At 39.8% G+C, this 16,979-nt stretch overlaps 2 long non-coding RNA genes across 3 annotated transcripts in view; one reads left to right on the plus strand and one right to left on the minus strand.

The window, feature by feature from the left end:
- The window catches only part of LOC307226922, a 43,920-nt gene that overhangs the window by 11,690 nt on the left and 15,251 nt on the right, over window positions 1-16,979 (minus strand). The gene's annotated exons all lie outside the window — the stretch shown is intronic.
- The window catches only part of LOC307226870, a 98,412-nt gene that overhangs the window by 4,497 nt on the left and 76,936 nt on the right, over window positions 1-16,979 (plus strand). Inside the window, exon 2 of the long non-coding RNA XR_013843627.1 lies at window positions 7,836-7,931. This is a non-coding gene — a long non-coding RNA (uncharacterized lncRNA). The remainder of the gene's footprint in view (window positions 1-7,835; window positions 7,932-16,979) is intronic.

The following is a 16,979-nucleotide window of genomic DNA, read 5'->3' on the forward strand; positions in this document are numbered from 1 at the left end:
CTAGGCAATTGCCTTTCTAGACCTTAACCCCCATCTTCATGAGACTGCTGTTCAATATCTATGTAAAAACTGCTAAGTCAAGTCATCAGGAGATTTGTAGTGTGGCGTCAAGCATATGTGAATGACACAGAACTTCCTGCTTTTCCTATTTCATCTAATTCTGGTCAGGTGGTGAAAATGCTGAACCAATGACTGGGATTGGTAATTAAGTGTATAAGAAAAGGTGGAGGTTATGTTGGTGGTCAGTTTGGTTGTGTGGGCTGGTGGTATTCAAACCTATTCTGGATAGGGTTGCATTTCTAAAGAATGACATCTGTGGTTTGGGGATACTCCTAGATCCAACTCTCTCTTTAGAGGCACAAGTAGCCTTTCAGCAGTTTTCCAAAGTGTTGCAAGTTGCTGTAAAGTACAGCAAGAATATAGCTGCAAGATTGCTAACTAGGATCAGGTAGTGGGAAACCACCTTGTTGGTGCTTAAGCTAGGAATGGGGACCCTGTGTTGAATAATAAGCAGCTAGGGGAGAAGGAGGAGAGGATAGAGGTTGAAAAAAAAGAGCTGTAAGTGGTGGAGAGCCCTATTCCCATCCTCTGGTCCCTCTGGAAAGCTCAATAAAGCTGCTGTACCTGGAACTGGTTGGAGACCGTGCAGCTGATTGGGACACAGCTGTGGGCATCCACCTTGGGTCTGCCCATAAAAAGCAAGTCTCAAGTGAGAGACTAGGATGATGTCTGCTGTTTCCAGGAACTATTCTCATTATGAGACTTTTCTGGGTGAGCTGAGAGTTTGTTTGGACCTTGGGTGAGAACCTGGAGGAGGCTGAGAGGGAGGATGTGTCAAAAGGAAAATGAATTGATACTGATTTATATATTTGTAGCTTTGTATTACTTCTTATATGTAAGTGCATATTTTTGTAATATTTTGTTTAAGTTGTCTGTTGCTTCAGTATTTTGTACACTGTGTAGAGATATTTTTAGTATATTAAGTGGTATAGAAATTAAATAATCAAAATAAATACTCAAATTACCATTGTCCATACTAGTTGGGTCTGATGGGAGTTGGAGTCCAACAACATCTGGCAAGTCACAGGTTTACCATCCCTGGTTTAAGCAGTTAATGTTGGCTCACTTCTAGCCCTGATTCAAAGTACTGGTGTTTGATTGTAAAGCCATTGAGAATTGGGTACCTGTAGGATCATTCTATAGCTACTGTACTTGCAAATGATCACTGTGCTTATTTTGTGTACATTTAAGCTGTAAATGAATGGACTTCCGGTCGGCGCCAGCGCTTAATGGCGGTCCGAGCCTCGAGCTCCGAGGCAGGACTGCTCCGTTAGTTCGGGTCTTACCCGCTACGGCAAGCGGGGGACCCCTAAAATCACAGGCGCGGAGCCTGTGAACAAAGGAGATTCGGTGGGCACCCTTTGCGCCCCCCGGTACTGTGAGGGAGCCTTTTTAAAGGCTTCTGAGCGGCATCGGGGTAAGCGCGGTGCTGAGAGTCGTCACCCAGCTAGCGGAGTGAAGCCGCGTCGCCATGAGCGGAGAGCGCCGATTCCTTCCTGCAATTGGAATTTGACCACAACACCCGTGAGTAAGATTGGAAAAGTAACGGGACTTTAAAAAAAAAAAAAAATTGGCTGAAAACGGGAAAGGCAAAAATTAAGGAAGTCTGCCTCCCCGGAACTGCAGAAGGAATAAAGCAACGAAAATCAAGCTGCACTTAAAGGGAACCTTTCTAATTTTTTTAAGCTGTCAAACTGACATCGGACTTAAAACCTCCCCCCAGATTGGCAGGAGAAGGGGGGAAGGGATTGGAACGTTGTTAATCTGCTGGAAAATTAATGGAAAATTAAGACCTTCCATTGCCAAATCCCCTGGGGTCGGGCTGCCCAAACAAGACACCGGGACGTGGACTGTCAAACTTTGAGAAGTGGGGACTTGTTTGCAAAAAAGTTATCGGACCTTAGATGTACTTTGCTGCATTTTGGCCACATAGAAAAATAGAGACATTACAATTTGGACATTGGAAACTTTTGGCTACTGTTATACTTCCTTGCTTCTTTGTTTTCTTCTATCTCTGCCATTTGGATACAATTGAATGCTCCCTCTAGAGGGCTCTACCTGAAACTGTTGCACTTGAAAAAGTAACAGTGGGATTTTCCACTTGGGAATCAACTCTGTGAAAACGACCTTGAGGATATGAGTGCCCCTACAGAAGAGATAGTAACAAGGCAGAAAGCAAAACAATCTCACAAGAAAAGGGCCTCTATATCAGGAACTGCAGCTGTGCAGGAAAAAACACCAGCTTCTATGGATCCTATGACTCAGGCTCTACTTAAAATAAATCAATCCCTGGAAGCATTGACAAAACTTTCGACAGAGAATTCTAAAAAATTAACAGAGTTGACAACAAGGTTGGATGTGAATACGGCTAGTGTTGCATCGAACACAGATTCTATAAATAGATTAATTCAGGAAAGTTCAGAAACACGAAAGATTGCAGAAAGTGCAAAAATAACGGCTGAAGAGACAAGGGAAAAATTTGGGCCTATTATTAAAAAAGTGAATGAGCATGATGCAGCCCTCTCCTTACTGGAACTTCAACGCAAAGAGAAGAATTTAAAATTTAGATTGGTGCATGAAGGGGAAGGGGACAACCTTGTGAAATTTCTCACAGAGAACATCATAACTTTTTGGCAGGAGGAATGGGAGGAAGATGAGGAACTTGAGATAATATCAGCCTTTCGACTGGGTAGAAGGCAGGACAAAAAACCAAGGGACTGCCTAATTACATTGAGATCAAAAGAAGAAAGAGATAGAATATTGAATTTGCATTATCAAAAGGCATTGGTGATCCAAAATTGTCAGATACAGATTTTTAAGGACATTCCTAAATACATTTTAGAGGTGAGAACATATTACAAGAGTTTAGTAGACCTGCTGAAGAAAAACACTATACCATTCAGATGGGAGTTTCCACAAGGATTGTCCTTTAACTTCAATGGAAGGAAGATTAAAATAAAAACAATTCAGGACAAAGAACTATTTCTAGAGAAGTATCTGGAGGATCTGCAGAAAGGAACCGTGGAGGAGAGGGAACCACCCGATATAGCAAATTTGTCATTTGGACTTTCACTACCACCATCGGAGGAAGAGCAGAAGCTTGGAGCAGTTGGAGGAACAGCTACCTAAATACAAAATGTCTCTGCAACTCCTTAGTTGGAACTGTAATGGTTTGAACCTTCCTCGGAAAAGAAGACAGGTTTTTCACATTTTGAAGAAAGAACAATTAGACATAATATGTTTGCAAGAAACCCATATTGCCAGGATACACAGGAAATTATTAATAAATAAGAGACTCGGTCAAGAATTCATCTCATCAGACAAAGTAAAGAAAAGAGGTGTGGTGATCTATGCAAAGGAAAAGTTGGCTCCAAAATTAATATTTAAAGATGAACAAGGAAGATACCTGGCAATTGAAATACAAATTCAAGGAGAAAAGATATTAATTGTGGAAGTTTATGCCCCAAATGAAGGGAAGGCTGAATTTTTTAGGAAGTTGCATGAGACATTAGTTGACTTTTTAGATTATAAAATCCTAATGATGGGAGATATGAATGGAGTTGTCTCAACAAACATGGACAAAGCACAGAGACAAGTGATTTCGAAAGAAGGGAGACTACCAAGGATCTTTTTTGAAATGACTGAAACAATGGACTTGATTGACATTTGGAGAACAAAGAATCCTTTAGAGAGAGAGGGAACTTTCTTCTCAGAAGCAAAAATGACATGGACAAGAATAGACCAAATTTGGATTTCTAGTAGTCTGGCGTCAAGAACAAAAAAAGTAGAAATCTGCCCAAAAACGTGCTCCGACCATAATGCGGTCAAGATGGAGATGAAACTAACAACAACTGGTTCCTTTAGATGGAGAATGAATGACACCCTATTCAAGGACGAAGAGATCCATAAGAAGGCCCTTAAAACATTAAAAGATTACTTTGAGATCAACAGGAAAACAGATGTGGAAAAAAGAATAATTTGGGACGCAAGCAAAGCCGTGATGCGAGGTTTCCTAATTCAACAAAATTCTATTAAGAGGAAGCAACAAAATGAAAAGAAGGAAAAAATTTTAGAAAAAATAAAAGAAGGAGAGAAGAAGTTGAGGTCCAAACCAAAGTCTCATGAGATTTTGAGAGAAATAAAGTTTCATCAGATGCAATACATGGAACTCATGAACCAACAAATAGAATGGAAGATAAAGCAAATGAGACAAAAAACTTTTGAATCAGCGGATAAATGTGGGAAACTTCTGTCATGGCAATTGAAAAAAAGGCAGAAAATGAATACGGTAACAAGTTTAGAAATGGATGGAAAGATTATCCACAAACCCAACGAGATCAACAATTGTTTTCAAAGCTTTTTTAAGAAATTGTATGCACAAGGGCCAACCAACGAGCAAGAAATAGAAGAATTCATCAAAAAATACGGTTTACCAAAAATCTCAGAACAAAGTAAAAGGATCTTAAACGAGGAAATAACAGAACAAGAAATAGAGGGTGCCATTCAAAATATGAAATTGGGAAAATCACCAGGACCAGATGGCCTGACGGCCAAATACTACAAAATGCTGAAAGAATGGCTGATACAACCATTGAAGGAAGTTTGCAATGAAATTTTGAAGGGGAAAAAGGCACCTGAATCGTGGAAAGAGGCTTTCATCTCACTTATACCGAAAACAGAGACTGAGAAGAACCAGGTTAAAAACTACCGCCCTATATCTTTACTCAATGTGGATTACAAAATTTTTGCAGACATTTTGGCAAAAAGATTGAAAAGAGTGTTGGCAGAAGAGATTCATAAGGACCAAACAGGCTTTCTCCCAGGCAGACATATGTCAGACAATGTGAGGAACATTATAGACATTTTGGAGCTGCTGGACGTTGACATTAATAGGAAAGCAGTTTTGATTTTTGTGGACGCGGAGAAAGCCTTTGACAACATTTGTTGGACTTTTATGAAAAAGAATCTCCAAGGGATGGGGGTAGGACAAGGTTTTGAAAACGGTATAGGTGCAATATACTCTCAACAAAAGGCCAAATTAATTGTAAACAACGTGGTAACAGAAGAAATACCTATAGAAAAAGGTACACGACAGGGCTGCCCAATATCCCCTTTGCTTTTTATATCGGTCCTGGAGGTTTTGTTAAACATGATTAGAAAGGACCAGTTGGTTAAAGGAGTCCAGGTCGGAGTTAGACATTATAAATTAAGAGCATTTGCAGATGACCTAGTATTGACTTTGCAACAGCCAGACACTAGTACTAAAAGAGTATTAGAACTAATTGAAACATTTGGTCGAGTAGCAGGTTTTAAATTGAATAGACAAAAAACGAAAGTGTTGGAAAAAAATTTAACAATGGAAGAAAGAGAGAGTTTTCAGAATGAAACAGGTTTGGAAATTACAAAAAGGGTAAAATACCTGGGGGTAAACTTAACATCCAAGAATGTGAACTTATTTAAGGATAATTATGAAAAATGTTGGTCAGAAGTTAAAAAGGATCTGGAAATATGGTCAAGGCTGAAACTTTCCTTGTTAGGCCGAATCGCTACTATTAAGATGAATGTATTGCCTAGAATGCTGTTTTTATTCCAGACGTTGCAGATTGTGGACAAGATGGACTGTTTCAAGAAGTGGCAGAAAGACATATCAAAATTTGTCTGGCAGGGCAAAAAGCCCAGAATTAAATTTAAGATTTTAACTGATGCAAAGGATAGAGGGGGGTTTGCCCTGCCGGACTTAAGACTTTATTATGAATCAGCAGCTTTCTGCTGGTTGAAACACTGGCTACTTCTTGAGAATACTGACATTTTGGATCTGGAAGGGTATGACAATAGTTTTGGTTGGCATGCATATTTATGGTATGACAAGGTAAAGGTGTATAAAAGTTTTAAAAACCATATTGTAAGGAAAGCATTGTACAACGTTTGGATTAGATACAAAGATTTGTTGGAAAGTAAAACCCCTAGGTGGGTGTCACCAATGGAAGCTAGGGAAGTAAAAAAGCTTAATATGGATTCTAAATGGCCAAAATATCATGAGATCATAGAATACGATGGTGAAAGGGTGAAACTTCAGAGTTATGAGAAACTAAAACCTAAGGTTCGAGATTGGTTGCATTACTATCAGATAAATGAGACGTTTAAGCAGGACAGGAAAATAGGATTTCAGAAAGAGAAGTCAAAATTAGAAACAGAATTGTTGGAACCCAATACTAAGAATTTATCAAGAATGTATAACTTGCTGTTAAAATGGAATACACAGGATGAAACGGTGAAATCAGCTATGATCAAATGGGCACAAGATATAGGTCATGATATCATGTTTGCTGACTGGGAACAATTATGGACCACCGGTATTAAATTTACTGCATGTAATGCTTTAAAAGAAAATATTATGAAAATGATCTACCGGTGGTACATGACCCCAGTCAAGCTAGCAAAGATTTATCATTTGCCTAATAATAAGTGTTGGAAATGTAATGAGACTGAAGGCACTTTCTACCACCTTTGGTGGACCTGCCCAAAGGTTAAAGCTTTCTGGGAAATGATCTATAATGAAATTAAGAAGGTCCTTAAGTGGACTTTTCCTAAGAAACCAGAGGCTTTCCTTTTGGGTATGGTGGGCCAAGTGGTGTTAAGAAAGGATAGGACTTTCTTTATGTATGCCACTACAGCAGCAAGAATTCTACTGGCAAAGTATTGGAAGACGCAAGAATTACCTACTCTGGAAGAATGGCAAACAAAGGTGATTGATTTTATGGGACTGGCCGAGATGACGGGCAGAATCCGGGACCAGGGGAAAGAGACAGTGGAAGAGGACTGGAAGAATTTCAAAATATATCTTAAAAATAACTGTAAAATTGAGGAATGTTAAGATGTCAGGGGGTAAGAAGTAAAGAATTGCAGCAGTAAACAAAAAAAAACTTAAGAAATATCTACGAAAAGGAATTAAGACAATGGACTTAAGGGTTGCTAAAGAATTATTAAACAAGGATGCAGGGATGGGGAGGTATGGGGAAGTCAAAGAAAAAAGGTTATGAACCGATGAGTATGAAGTTATATTGTGTTATATTGCTGTTTATTATCTGTGTGGAAAATTAATAAAAATCATTATAAAAAAAAAAAAAAAAGCTGTAAATGAATGGTCACTAACTACACTTTTGCATGTCATTGACACTTGACCCCACTGTTTACATTTTTTAACCCCCCTATAATATATATACACACACACATACCAACTGAGGATAGCATTTCATGCATCTGAAGAAGTGGGATCTAGTTTATGAAAGCTTATGCTGTAATAAATATGTTAGCCTTTACGGTGTCACAGGGCTTTTTGTTGTTTCTGTTGCCTGCTTAGAGTAAGTTCTTATGTTTTAAGAGATGGAGAACAAGCCATTGTTATGCTTCTTGTTACCAGCAGGTACGATATGTGTGCAAATATGCCAGCATAGCTTCATTTGAATGCCTGGTACCACCTCTCCCATTTCATCCTCAGGCTATGATTAGATGTAGATTTCATGGCTTAAAAATCAAAGTTTTTTCTTCCCACTGTGCATTACTGTTTTTCTGACAGATTGCAGTAGAGTATTGCACACTATTCTGTAATATTTTGGTAAGCCTGATAAAGGTATTGTTCTAATATGGATTTTGAATGCTCCCTATTATACTACTGCTTTATGAGTGCTTTTGTAGAGACTACATTGTAATCTTCTAGAATATGCTTTTAAAAAGCCACAAAGTTAAAAACATGCCTCCTTTGTTTTTCTCTTTAGGTCAATTTTGTATACTCTGCCAGCTCCAGTGATGAAGAACTAGGATAGATATCAGCTAATTGCAAGGCTGTACTTCCATCCGTTACAAAGGAACAGGTATGTGTTATTAGCAGTGCAGTCAGACTAGCTTTACTTTGGAGCTAATAAAATCAAATCTGGTATAGATGGGTGATTTCTTGTTTGTTATTTTTGGCACCTGGAATGGTAATCTGAAATAGTTGAAATAACTCACCCAGTTTTGTTTTGGCTCAAAATTGTTCCATTTTTATTTATTTGTTATTTTTCACTATATCAGTACCTATTTTCTGTTCTACATCTGGCACTATGGAGTTACAAGAATAGCGGACACAATCCCAAGGAAACTAAGCATGTTCAAATACTATAGAAATCAATGAAATGGAAAGGCATTAAATTTTCCCTTCATTGCACCTAGCTATTGCAATCCAGTGAAAAGTGGTTGCAGGTAGAGTTGTGATGGGAACGGGTCGTTGCTCAATAGTAGAATTCAGTTGTCCCTAACCCTCCAGTTTGCGGATGACTGTCTGAATGAACATGGTGTGTACTGACACAGTCCTCCATCAGGAGAGGATGCGGGATCCAAGCCCAGCCTTTTACACACTGGACCTCATAGACTTTACATAACATAGAAACAGCCAAAGTTCTACTTTCCTTCACTTAAGATTTTGGCTTCAAATGCTTGGGACACATGATCAATTCACTTAAATTAACTATCTGACTAGGGTTTTCCCCTAGAGCCTTCTGGGGATGGTAGGCTCACACCCTTTCATTATCTGTCTCTAAGCATTCTCTCTGCTGTGGGGAAATCAATGGGGACTGTTTGTCATTATGTTTGGGGGGAAATCAAGCCACTTACATGGGGTCCTGGATTTGGAAGCGTGAATTTAGAAGCCTTTCTGCAGGCTCCTATCTTTGGAAATGTTGGCTCTGAATTCTTTTCAGATTTGTCAAAATAAGAATAAAAATATTTTCTGGTTTGGCTAGAAAACCATCACTTAGTTGGCTCAGCTTGGTTTCCCACCCCCTCTAGTATCTTCTGCAGTCCATCTGTTGAAATGTGAAGCCAAAATGCTTTAGAATTATGTTTTCATAGGGAATTCCCTGTTAATTAGTTATTTCTCTCTGCCATGTGTAGCACACTGATGATATCAGCTATTTTAAGTCCATAAAATGCAATCAGCTGCTCAAAAAGTTTTTTCTCTCTCCTAGGAATCATTTATTTTCTCTGGTTATAAACATGCTGCATTTGAACCTTGGCATGTTGATCATTTGAGCTGCCAGATCTGTTTGCAACACTAAGGTCAATATCCCTGCAACACTGCTGACATAAGAGTGGCATTGTCTTACTGTAGCAGGCAGTAAGCACCATCATTTGTGCATAATCTTTGTCGTTTTTAAAAAAATATAATTTCCCACATCCATAATTCAGAATGAATGCAACATTGGAACATAATTTGATTAAAAATGGCTCCCTTCAACTATCTGTTCTGCATTGACAACCATATTGCACCTCAAGAACAAGGGGCAGGCTTAAATGTATTTTATGTAAAAGTGCAATGATCACCTATTGATGGGGACATAGGAATGGGGTACTTTGAATCATCTCCATCCCCCAAACAAGTGACTGATACTGTGAAAGTGGGTGAAAGTACTGGCCATCTGATTAGCTTCGTGCACAAATGGACCCGCCTTGCAGAATCCATTTCAATGTAAGAACATAAGGAAAGTCTCAATGGTACAGTGTAGACCAGCATCCTGTTTCCAACAGTGGGTGGCTAAGATTCCTCTGGAAGTTGGCAAGCAGGACATACAAGCAAAAGCTTTCCCTTATTATTTATTCCCAGTGTTTGGTATTCAGAGGTATACTGCCTCTAAACACAGAGCTTGTATTTAGCAAAAATGCACTATGTCTGGTTGGCTATTTCTGAGTATGCACTCCCATTTTAGGACAGAAAGAAACATTTGTTTCTTGTTTCACCATAAGTGAAAATTTATTTCTTTGTCTCTCATTTGAAAAATACATTAATATGTCAGTTCTTAAACCCTTTTTGTAAGAAATTGTTACTCATGCAGATCAGAACAGAAGCATTCATTAGTACAGTATTAGTATTAGTAGAAATAATATGTGCCATCAATGTGCATGGCATTTTACAGAGTACAAGAGGATAGGTCCTTGCACTGAGGACCTAACAGTCTAATATTCATGTGATTAGGATATAGTCACATGACCTAATGCTGGAAAATCAAATTTTCATAAGAATTATATATGAGAAAAAGGATTTGAGTGTTAAATCAGGGAATGAATTCTCACAGTTACCAAAGTGTGGTAAGTCACAATAGTAGAATGGGAAGAAAGCTTATATCTTTTTTTAAACTGAAATTTTAAAAATTCTATAAGATAGAAGCCCAATCATTATTTTTTTAGGTTGTTAGGTTGATGAAAATGGCTAATGTTGAATATACTGTTTGTAATCCTACTCCCCCCCCCACCCCAATTTATTAACATCTCATCATTTATACAACTTCAGACATCTGCATAGCAGTAACAGTGTTTACAACTGTGTTTATAAGGGTACCTGAATTGGGATAGGAATAGCTAACAGATATATGTGCAGAGCTTTAATGATATGGTTAAGATTTACCAAAGTTTAAACAAATGGGATAAATAGTGTTTTTCAGCAATCTCTTTTTTCATTTGTTCCTCCTTCACCTGTATACTCTTTCTGCCTTTCCTTCATCTACTATTTACTTGTACAGTATTCCCCATTTTTTTCAGTCTACTACCTGTTCTGTCCTCTTTCTTCAGCTGTTCTGCCTATGAGTGCCCTGCCCCTTAGCTTTTCTTCTGATGAGTCACCTTCCCACTTTACAGTCCTCAGATTCCTTCCCCATGTCTCTTGTTTCAGCCAAACAGAGCTTCAGCTTCCAACACATAGGCTGGATTAATTCAATGAACAATTAAAACTTTCAGAAGCATTCTGTGACATCACAGTTCAATCTATCACTATTAGAGATTTCAAGATTACACAAAAAAACCCTGTATTATAGTACAGATGCATCTGTATTACAAAACTTACCCTTAGGCCATGTTTGCCAAAACACAGACGCCTTAGGTTGCCTCTGATAAATATTCACACTCAGGAGAAAGAGAATTCCACAGTTGGGAAGCAACCATTTTGAGGATTTCCCCAAAAGACAGACCTGGCAAGTGGAGGAGCTTTGAGTGGTAGGCTACTCCTAAGCCCTAGGCAGTTCCTAACTGTGATCATAAAGCACAAAGATATGGAACAGCTGAAATGTGATTTCCCCTCAACTCCCAATGCACATGTTTATGATTTAAGTACAATTTGCTCCGTGAGGTCTAAATAGATCACAGTAGCAAGGGTTCCAAGGTTTCCACCCTTTAAGATTGAAACAGATGTTGGGCAGCACCTCTTAGATTCTATGGTGCTTCGTTGATACTCCTAAAAACATAATGGTTTGGCTCATAAGAATTGCCAGTGGAGTTTTGCTTATAAAACAAGGCTTTCCCATCACACACAAGGTACCCCATCACACACAAGGTTGAATACACAAGTTTGTGTGCAGTTTGTTATTTAAATTATACTTTTCATTGAGTACACTTTTAAATTTTATAGCAAGTTACTCAGTATTTAATGATAAATGCATCCATTACCAAGTAAAAAGGCAGATGTGGAACACCAGCATTTGTGTTTTTAGGAGTACATGTTGCATGTTTCAGTTCCATGCCTTAACCTGTAGCACGTACAGTGTTCCTGAGTGAATTTCATGGCTGAGGCAGGATTTGAATCTCCCCTTTGTAAATCAACACATTCTCCAGTGCACCTTTCTGATTTCCCTTAGTACAATTATATATGCTTATTTTCAAGCATCATATGCAAGGCACTAGATTGAATCTATGGTTTAAAACAAACATTTAGATGAAGGGCTGAGAGGGGGATTATTTACCACAGCAGAGAATGTGAGCAGGGACAAGATTATGCTAGGAACATCACATTTTATTTTTTTCTCAAGACTGTATAAGGTAGCTGGCACCCACAAAGGAATATTATAACACTTTGAACAAATCAATCCTGATTCTATTTTCTCTTTCTGTTGGTAAAACGTTTTCTTTTTTTTACACATCCAAATAAAAATAAATATCGCCAGTAGGGGGAATAGATGTATAAAAAACAAACTCAAAAATATTTTTATGATATGAAAATGATTTGAACAGCATTAAGCAGTACATCTAAAATTCCTGGAGCATAAATGGGTTTACCACATATTTTCATATGAAGAAAATGTCAAATGGTGAGTATGTGTCTGAATTTAGATTTCTGGAAGCACTTGTAGCAGTAATTTACCCTTTCTGCACCATAATGCAATATATGGCTTTTATAGTGAGCTTGGGTTATTGTGTCACTTTCCTAGCTTTTCATTTCTGCTAATAATGAAACTGAGGAAAGAATAATGAGTGAAAGAATGAAACCATCATGATTCTGTCATGGTTGTACGTTCCTTCTACTGTCTACAAAAAACCCTGAGAACTGGTTCTAGGCCATCCTTGTAGGTTTGTTAACAATACATGGATAGCTCTAGTTTAAAATCTCCATCGGCTACATCTCAGTATATGGAGCAGCAGCTCTCCAGGGAGGGTTTCCCCTGAGGCTTCTTCTTTAAATTAAAGATTTCAAAGCTTTTAATGACACTAACATTTTCTTCTTACAACCTGATTTGTACCTCCACCCACCTCAGTATGCTTATTTGTTTCACCCGTTCAGTCGCTGCCCAACAAAAGCCGGAAAAGAGAAGGGGAGGGAGCAGTAGGCGTAGGGTGGTGTCATAAAGTGTCTGGAATCTGGAAATGGTCTGGTTTTGCCCACCTGTTAAAGGCTACTTCTATAGTGGTTTAAGGTCCATTGTTCTGTTTGCAGGGAAGTGGATGTTCTTCTGTGCTGGAGGACCAGCCTCTTGCCTTTAGAGTAGTTTTCCATGGCTGCAGGTGTTGTGCTGTAGTGTTAGCATCCACACCAGAAGCGTATACTGTATCCCTGTAGCCACATGCTAAGAATGCCAGGACCTCAGTCCTTGACCATGTGAAATATAAAGAAGGGTGCCACTGTGAAGGTGCAGAGTGATTTTCATCACAGAGTAACTAGAGCTACCTCCTACATATATGGGTTTGAGGGTAGCATTTTTAGGTTTGAGGATGTGGCTTCCAAGCATACTTGAGCCCCGACACCTCTCTTTTTAGAAAGTAATTGTAGCAGCATTCACAGGCTGATCCCTGCAAGGTGTAAAAGCATTATAGTTAGCAGGGAACCCTGCAGTTTCAAGGCCTAAGTACACATTACAGATATGTGCAAGGATCCCTTGATGGATGCTTGGATGCAAGGATAGCTTTGGGAGGGGGATGTTTAGAGAGTAGAAATGTCGGGGGAGAGGGGGCACTTAACCTTTCCCAACCCACTGTTTCTCTGCTCCAAGTCATACCTTCAGCTGTTTTATCCCTCCTCTCCAAATCCATGGTGGCGATTTGGAGTAGAAGAACATTGGGCAGAAAAAAAATACTTTCCTTTTCTCTTCCCATACCTGCTTTTTCTCTGCTTCAACTACCTGAAACTGCTTCTACTTAGAAAAAGAGGCAGTGGGATTTGTTGCATGTAGACGTCCAACTACATAGAACACCAAATCTTATCGCATATTGTTTATAAAGTAATATAATGAAAGTCACACCAAACCCTTTAGTTTAAAGTGGTGCTTCCCATTCACTTTAGTTATACAGATATATCTTTAAACACCAGGAGGAGCACTGGAATGGACAAACTTGGTTATAATGTCAAAGGAAACAACAAAGATTTTTGAAATAAGGTTCCATGAGTTAGGTAGACTACAGCTATAATTCCTTGATATCAGTGGGACTGGACTGTGGAAGTGGAAAATAGATCTGACCCACATGTAGAATTAACAAAAAGAATTGGCTGGGCACCTAGATTCAAAACATAGGGCTTTTCACACTCTTCAGCATGAGAAAGTCCCCAGCAGTTAAAAACACTTTCAGAGTTAACTAGCAGCATAGCATGGAATATAGGTTGTCAAACCCTTTTGTATATCCTGTTTAGTCTGCTTAGAGCTCTTGCAGTGAACAGACTACATACTGTTAAGTAAATTTTAAAGCTTTACTTACTAAATCCAAAGGTCTGTTTCATGCATTGTTCTATGCAGCAGCAAGAAGAACACAAGTAGATTATTCTTGGGTACAAATTACATAATTCACAAAGTTCAAACATGTGGTCTTTACACATTTGTCCTGATGGATCACATGGTGAGAAGAGAGTGAGAGAAGGGAAGAGAAGCAGCTTCACTTCCTCACAGAGGGTAAGGGTGTGTGACTTAGTTGAGTCTAGGGTAGTGTTTCTCAAATTTGGGCCTCCAGCTGTTACTGGACTACAACTCCCATCATCCTTGACCACCGGTCCTACTAGGTCTAGCAACAGACCTCTCTGGTCTTAAGCCCTTCATGCACTGAGTAGCATCTATGCATAGTTATATTTGACTGCAGTTTCCCACAATTTTTGCCTGTTACGTAGAAGCTAAGCAACAATTCCTGCAGTATGGGTGTAATGACTTGTGTGACATCGTGCTAGTGAAGCAATCAGTAAGCCCTTTGGTTCCCAAATTGGGGGGGGGGGGAGGCGGGGGGCAGAGATTTCATATTGCTTGTAGGGATGGGGGAGAACTCTGCTTCAGTTCAGCATTTTAAAATTACAAATCTACCTAACTTGCACTTTCCCAAACAATAGGATAACCAAAACATAGCTTTCCTTTGAAATAAGTACTTCTCAAATAAAGTGTATATTAGGGGAAAGTGAGCATGCAAATGCATATTTCAGTGAAAATATAATACAAAAGTACATTATTAGGGAAAATCACAGTGATGAGGAAATGTGACAAACTGAGTTAAGGCTGGAAAAATAAGAAATTGAGAGAAACCGAAGTGAAAGATTCATTCTTCCCTTGTTGCTTGCTGCTTGTTTCTCCAAACTTTTTAATGATTCCGGGGAACTAGCACACTTACCTTGGATATAATAGTCAGATATTTTGTCATTTTTGAAAACAAGAAAACAAAAATTTATTAGCAACCTGTGGCAAGAGCATTGGCAGAGCTCTTGCTGTCCAGGTCCCTTCCCCCAAGAAGCCCCTCTCTCAGGATACTAGTGTCACATAGCCCCACAACAGGCTGTTAACTACATACATACATCATTTTATTTGTATGACACTTTTCCATACTTAAAATCATGCTCAAGGTGCCATACAATGTGAAACAACTACATAATTCCAAACATAGCAAAAGTAGTTGTAAACAACAAAACATCAAAAGTACACAACCCAAATTGAACAAATTCCACATAAATCATAACATGATCTAAAACGGGTTGGCAAGTCTTACTAGGCATGGGCTGGATCACTCCCGCGGAGATCCTCCATGGGCTGGACCAGCGCAACACCGGAAATCACGTCTGCGCGTGCCCAGACACTGAAAATTGTACCTGCACAGAAGCAATTTTTGGCGTCTGGGCATGTGCAGAAGCGATTTCTAGAACCACGGAAGATAGTCCCCGCGCTGCGCTGTGCCAGTTTAGCGCAGTGCGCCGGGATTCGCCAAGTGGGAGACTCTTGGGCCGCAGATTGGGGACCCCTGATCTAAAATAAGGATACAATAGCAGCAACAACCCCGTCCCCCATAATCCCCTAAACCAGGCATAGGCAAACTCAGCCCTCCAGATGTTTTGTGGACAACTCCCATCATCCCTAGCTAACAGGACCAGTGGTCAGGGATGATGGGAGTTGTAGTCCCAAAACATCTGGAGGGCTGAGTTTGCCTATGCCTGGTGTACACCATTCTCACCGTCTTTAATTTTATCCTCACAACAATATAGTGGATGAGGCTGAGAGAGAATGATGGACCTAAGGTCACCCAGTGAGCTTCCTGGCTGAGGAGACTTGAACCCTGGTATTCCAGGTTCTAGTCTAGCACACTAACCACTATAGCACACAGGCTTACGTACTGCAGATCCGTATATGCAGCTGCATGTTAATATTGTGCATGCTTTCCTGGAGGACACTGGGTTGTAGGCTCCAGAAGAGCTCAGATTGCAGAGTTGCTTTGAATGCCAGGGATTAGCCCTGGAACATTCAAAACAGGAATACTAATCTAGGGACAGCATACAGGCAACTCCCAATTTATGTGTGGGTTAGGTTCCAAGGCACCATGCCTTTAAGGAAATTGTGTATATTTGAAACATCATCGAAAAAGCCTGCAAAACCCCCTTTCCACCCTCATTCCACCTCTTTTTGTGATGTTTTTGGCTCACTTCTGGGTTCAGCATGATGTGCGCATGTGTAGTCAAGCATATATCAGAAGCACATAAAACAGTCGCTGCCTGTACTGTGTAGATCACTGGAGTAGCTTCTGGAGTACAGGATATGGTTTCTAAGCAAGAATTGTACTCTTGTTGCACATTTATCGAAAACAAGCATTACCCACTTTGAAGTCAGTGAACAGAGGACAGCGGCCAAAACCTCTCAGATACAGTCATACCTCGGGCTACAGCCGCTTCAGGTTGCGGTTTTTTTGGGTTACGCACCCGCTGAAACTTGGAAGTACCGGGACGGGTTACTTCTAGGTTTCGGCGGTTGTGCATGCGCAGAAGCGCTAAATCGCGCTTTGCACAGAAGCGCCGAATTGCAACCTGCACATGCGCAGACACGCTGCTGCGGGTTGCAAACACTGCGGGTTGTGAATGTGCATCCCACACAGATCACGTTCCTAACCCGAGCGTCCACTGTATTTCCCAGTTCCTACTTCCTAAATGTTATTAAGCCACATTTTTGAAAAAAATTGAAGTGACTTGACCTCATAATGTTCTGCCAGTACCTTCTTTCAAGGGGACTGAGGTAGTCATGGCCAGGAATTCACCTGAACTTCAGGACTAAAATTCCTGCTGAAACAGGTTTGAGTATTCTACCAGCCTTGTCTGAGAGTGCATTCTCCCCCTCCCCTTCCAGGTAAATCTGTGCTCACAGATCTTAAATGTGACATTCTCTGCACATACAGACCCT

The sequence above is a fragment of the Podarcis cretensis genome (genome assembly GCF_951804945.1).
Source record: "Podarcis cretensis genome assembly, chromosome: 11".
Lineage (NCBI taxonomy): Eukaryota > Metazoa > Chordata > Lepidosauria > Squamata > Lacertidae > Podarcis > Podarcis cretensis.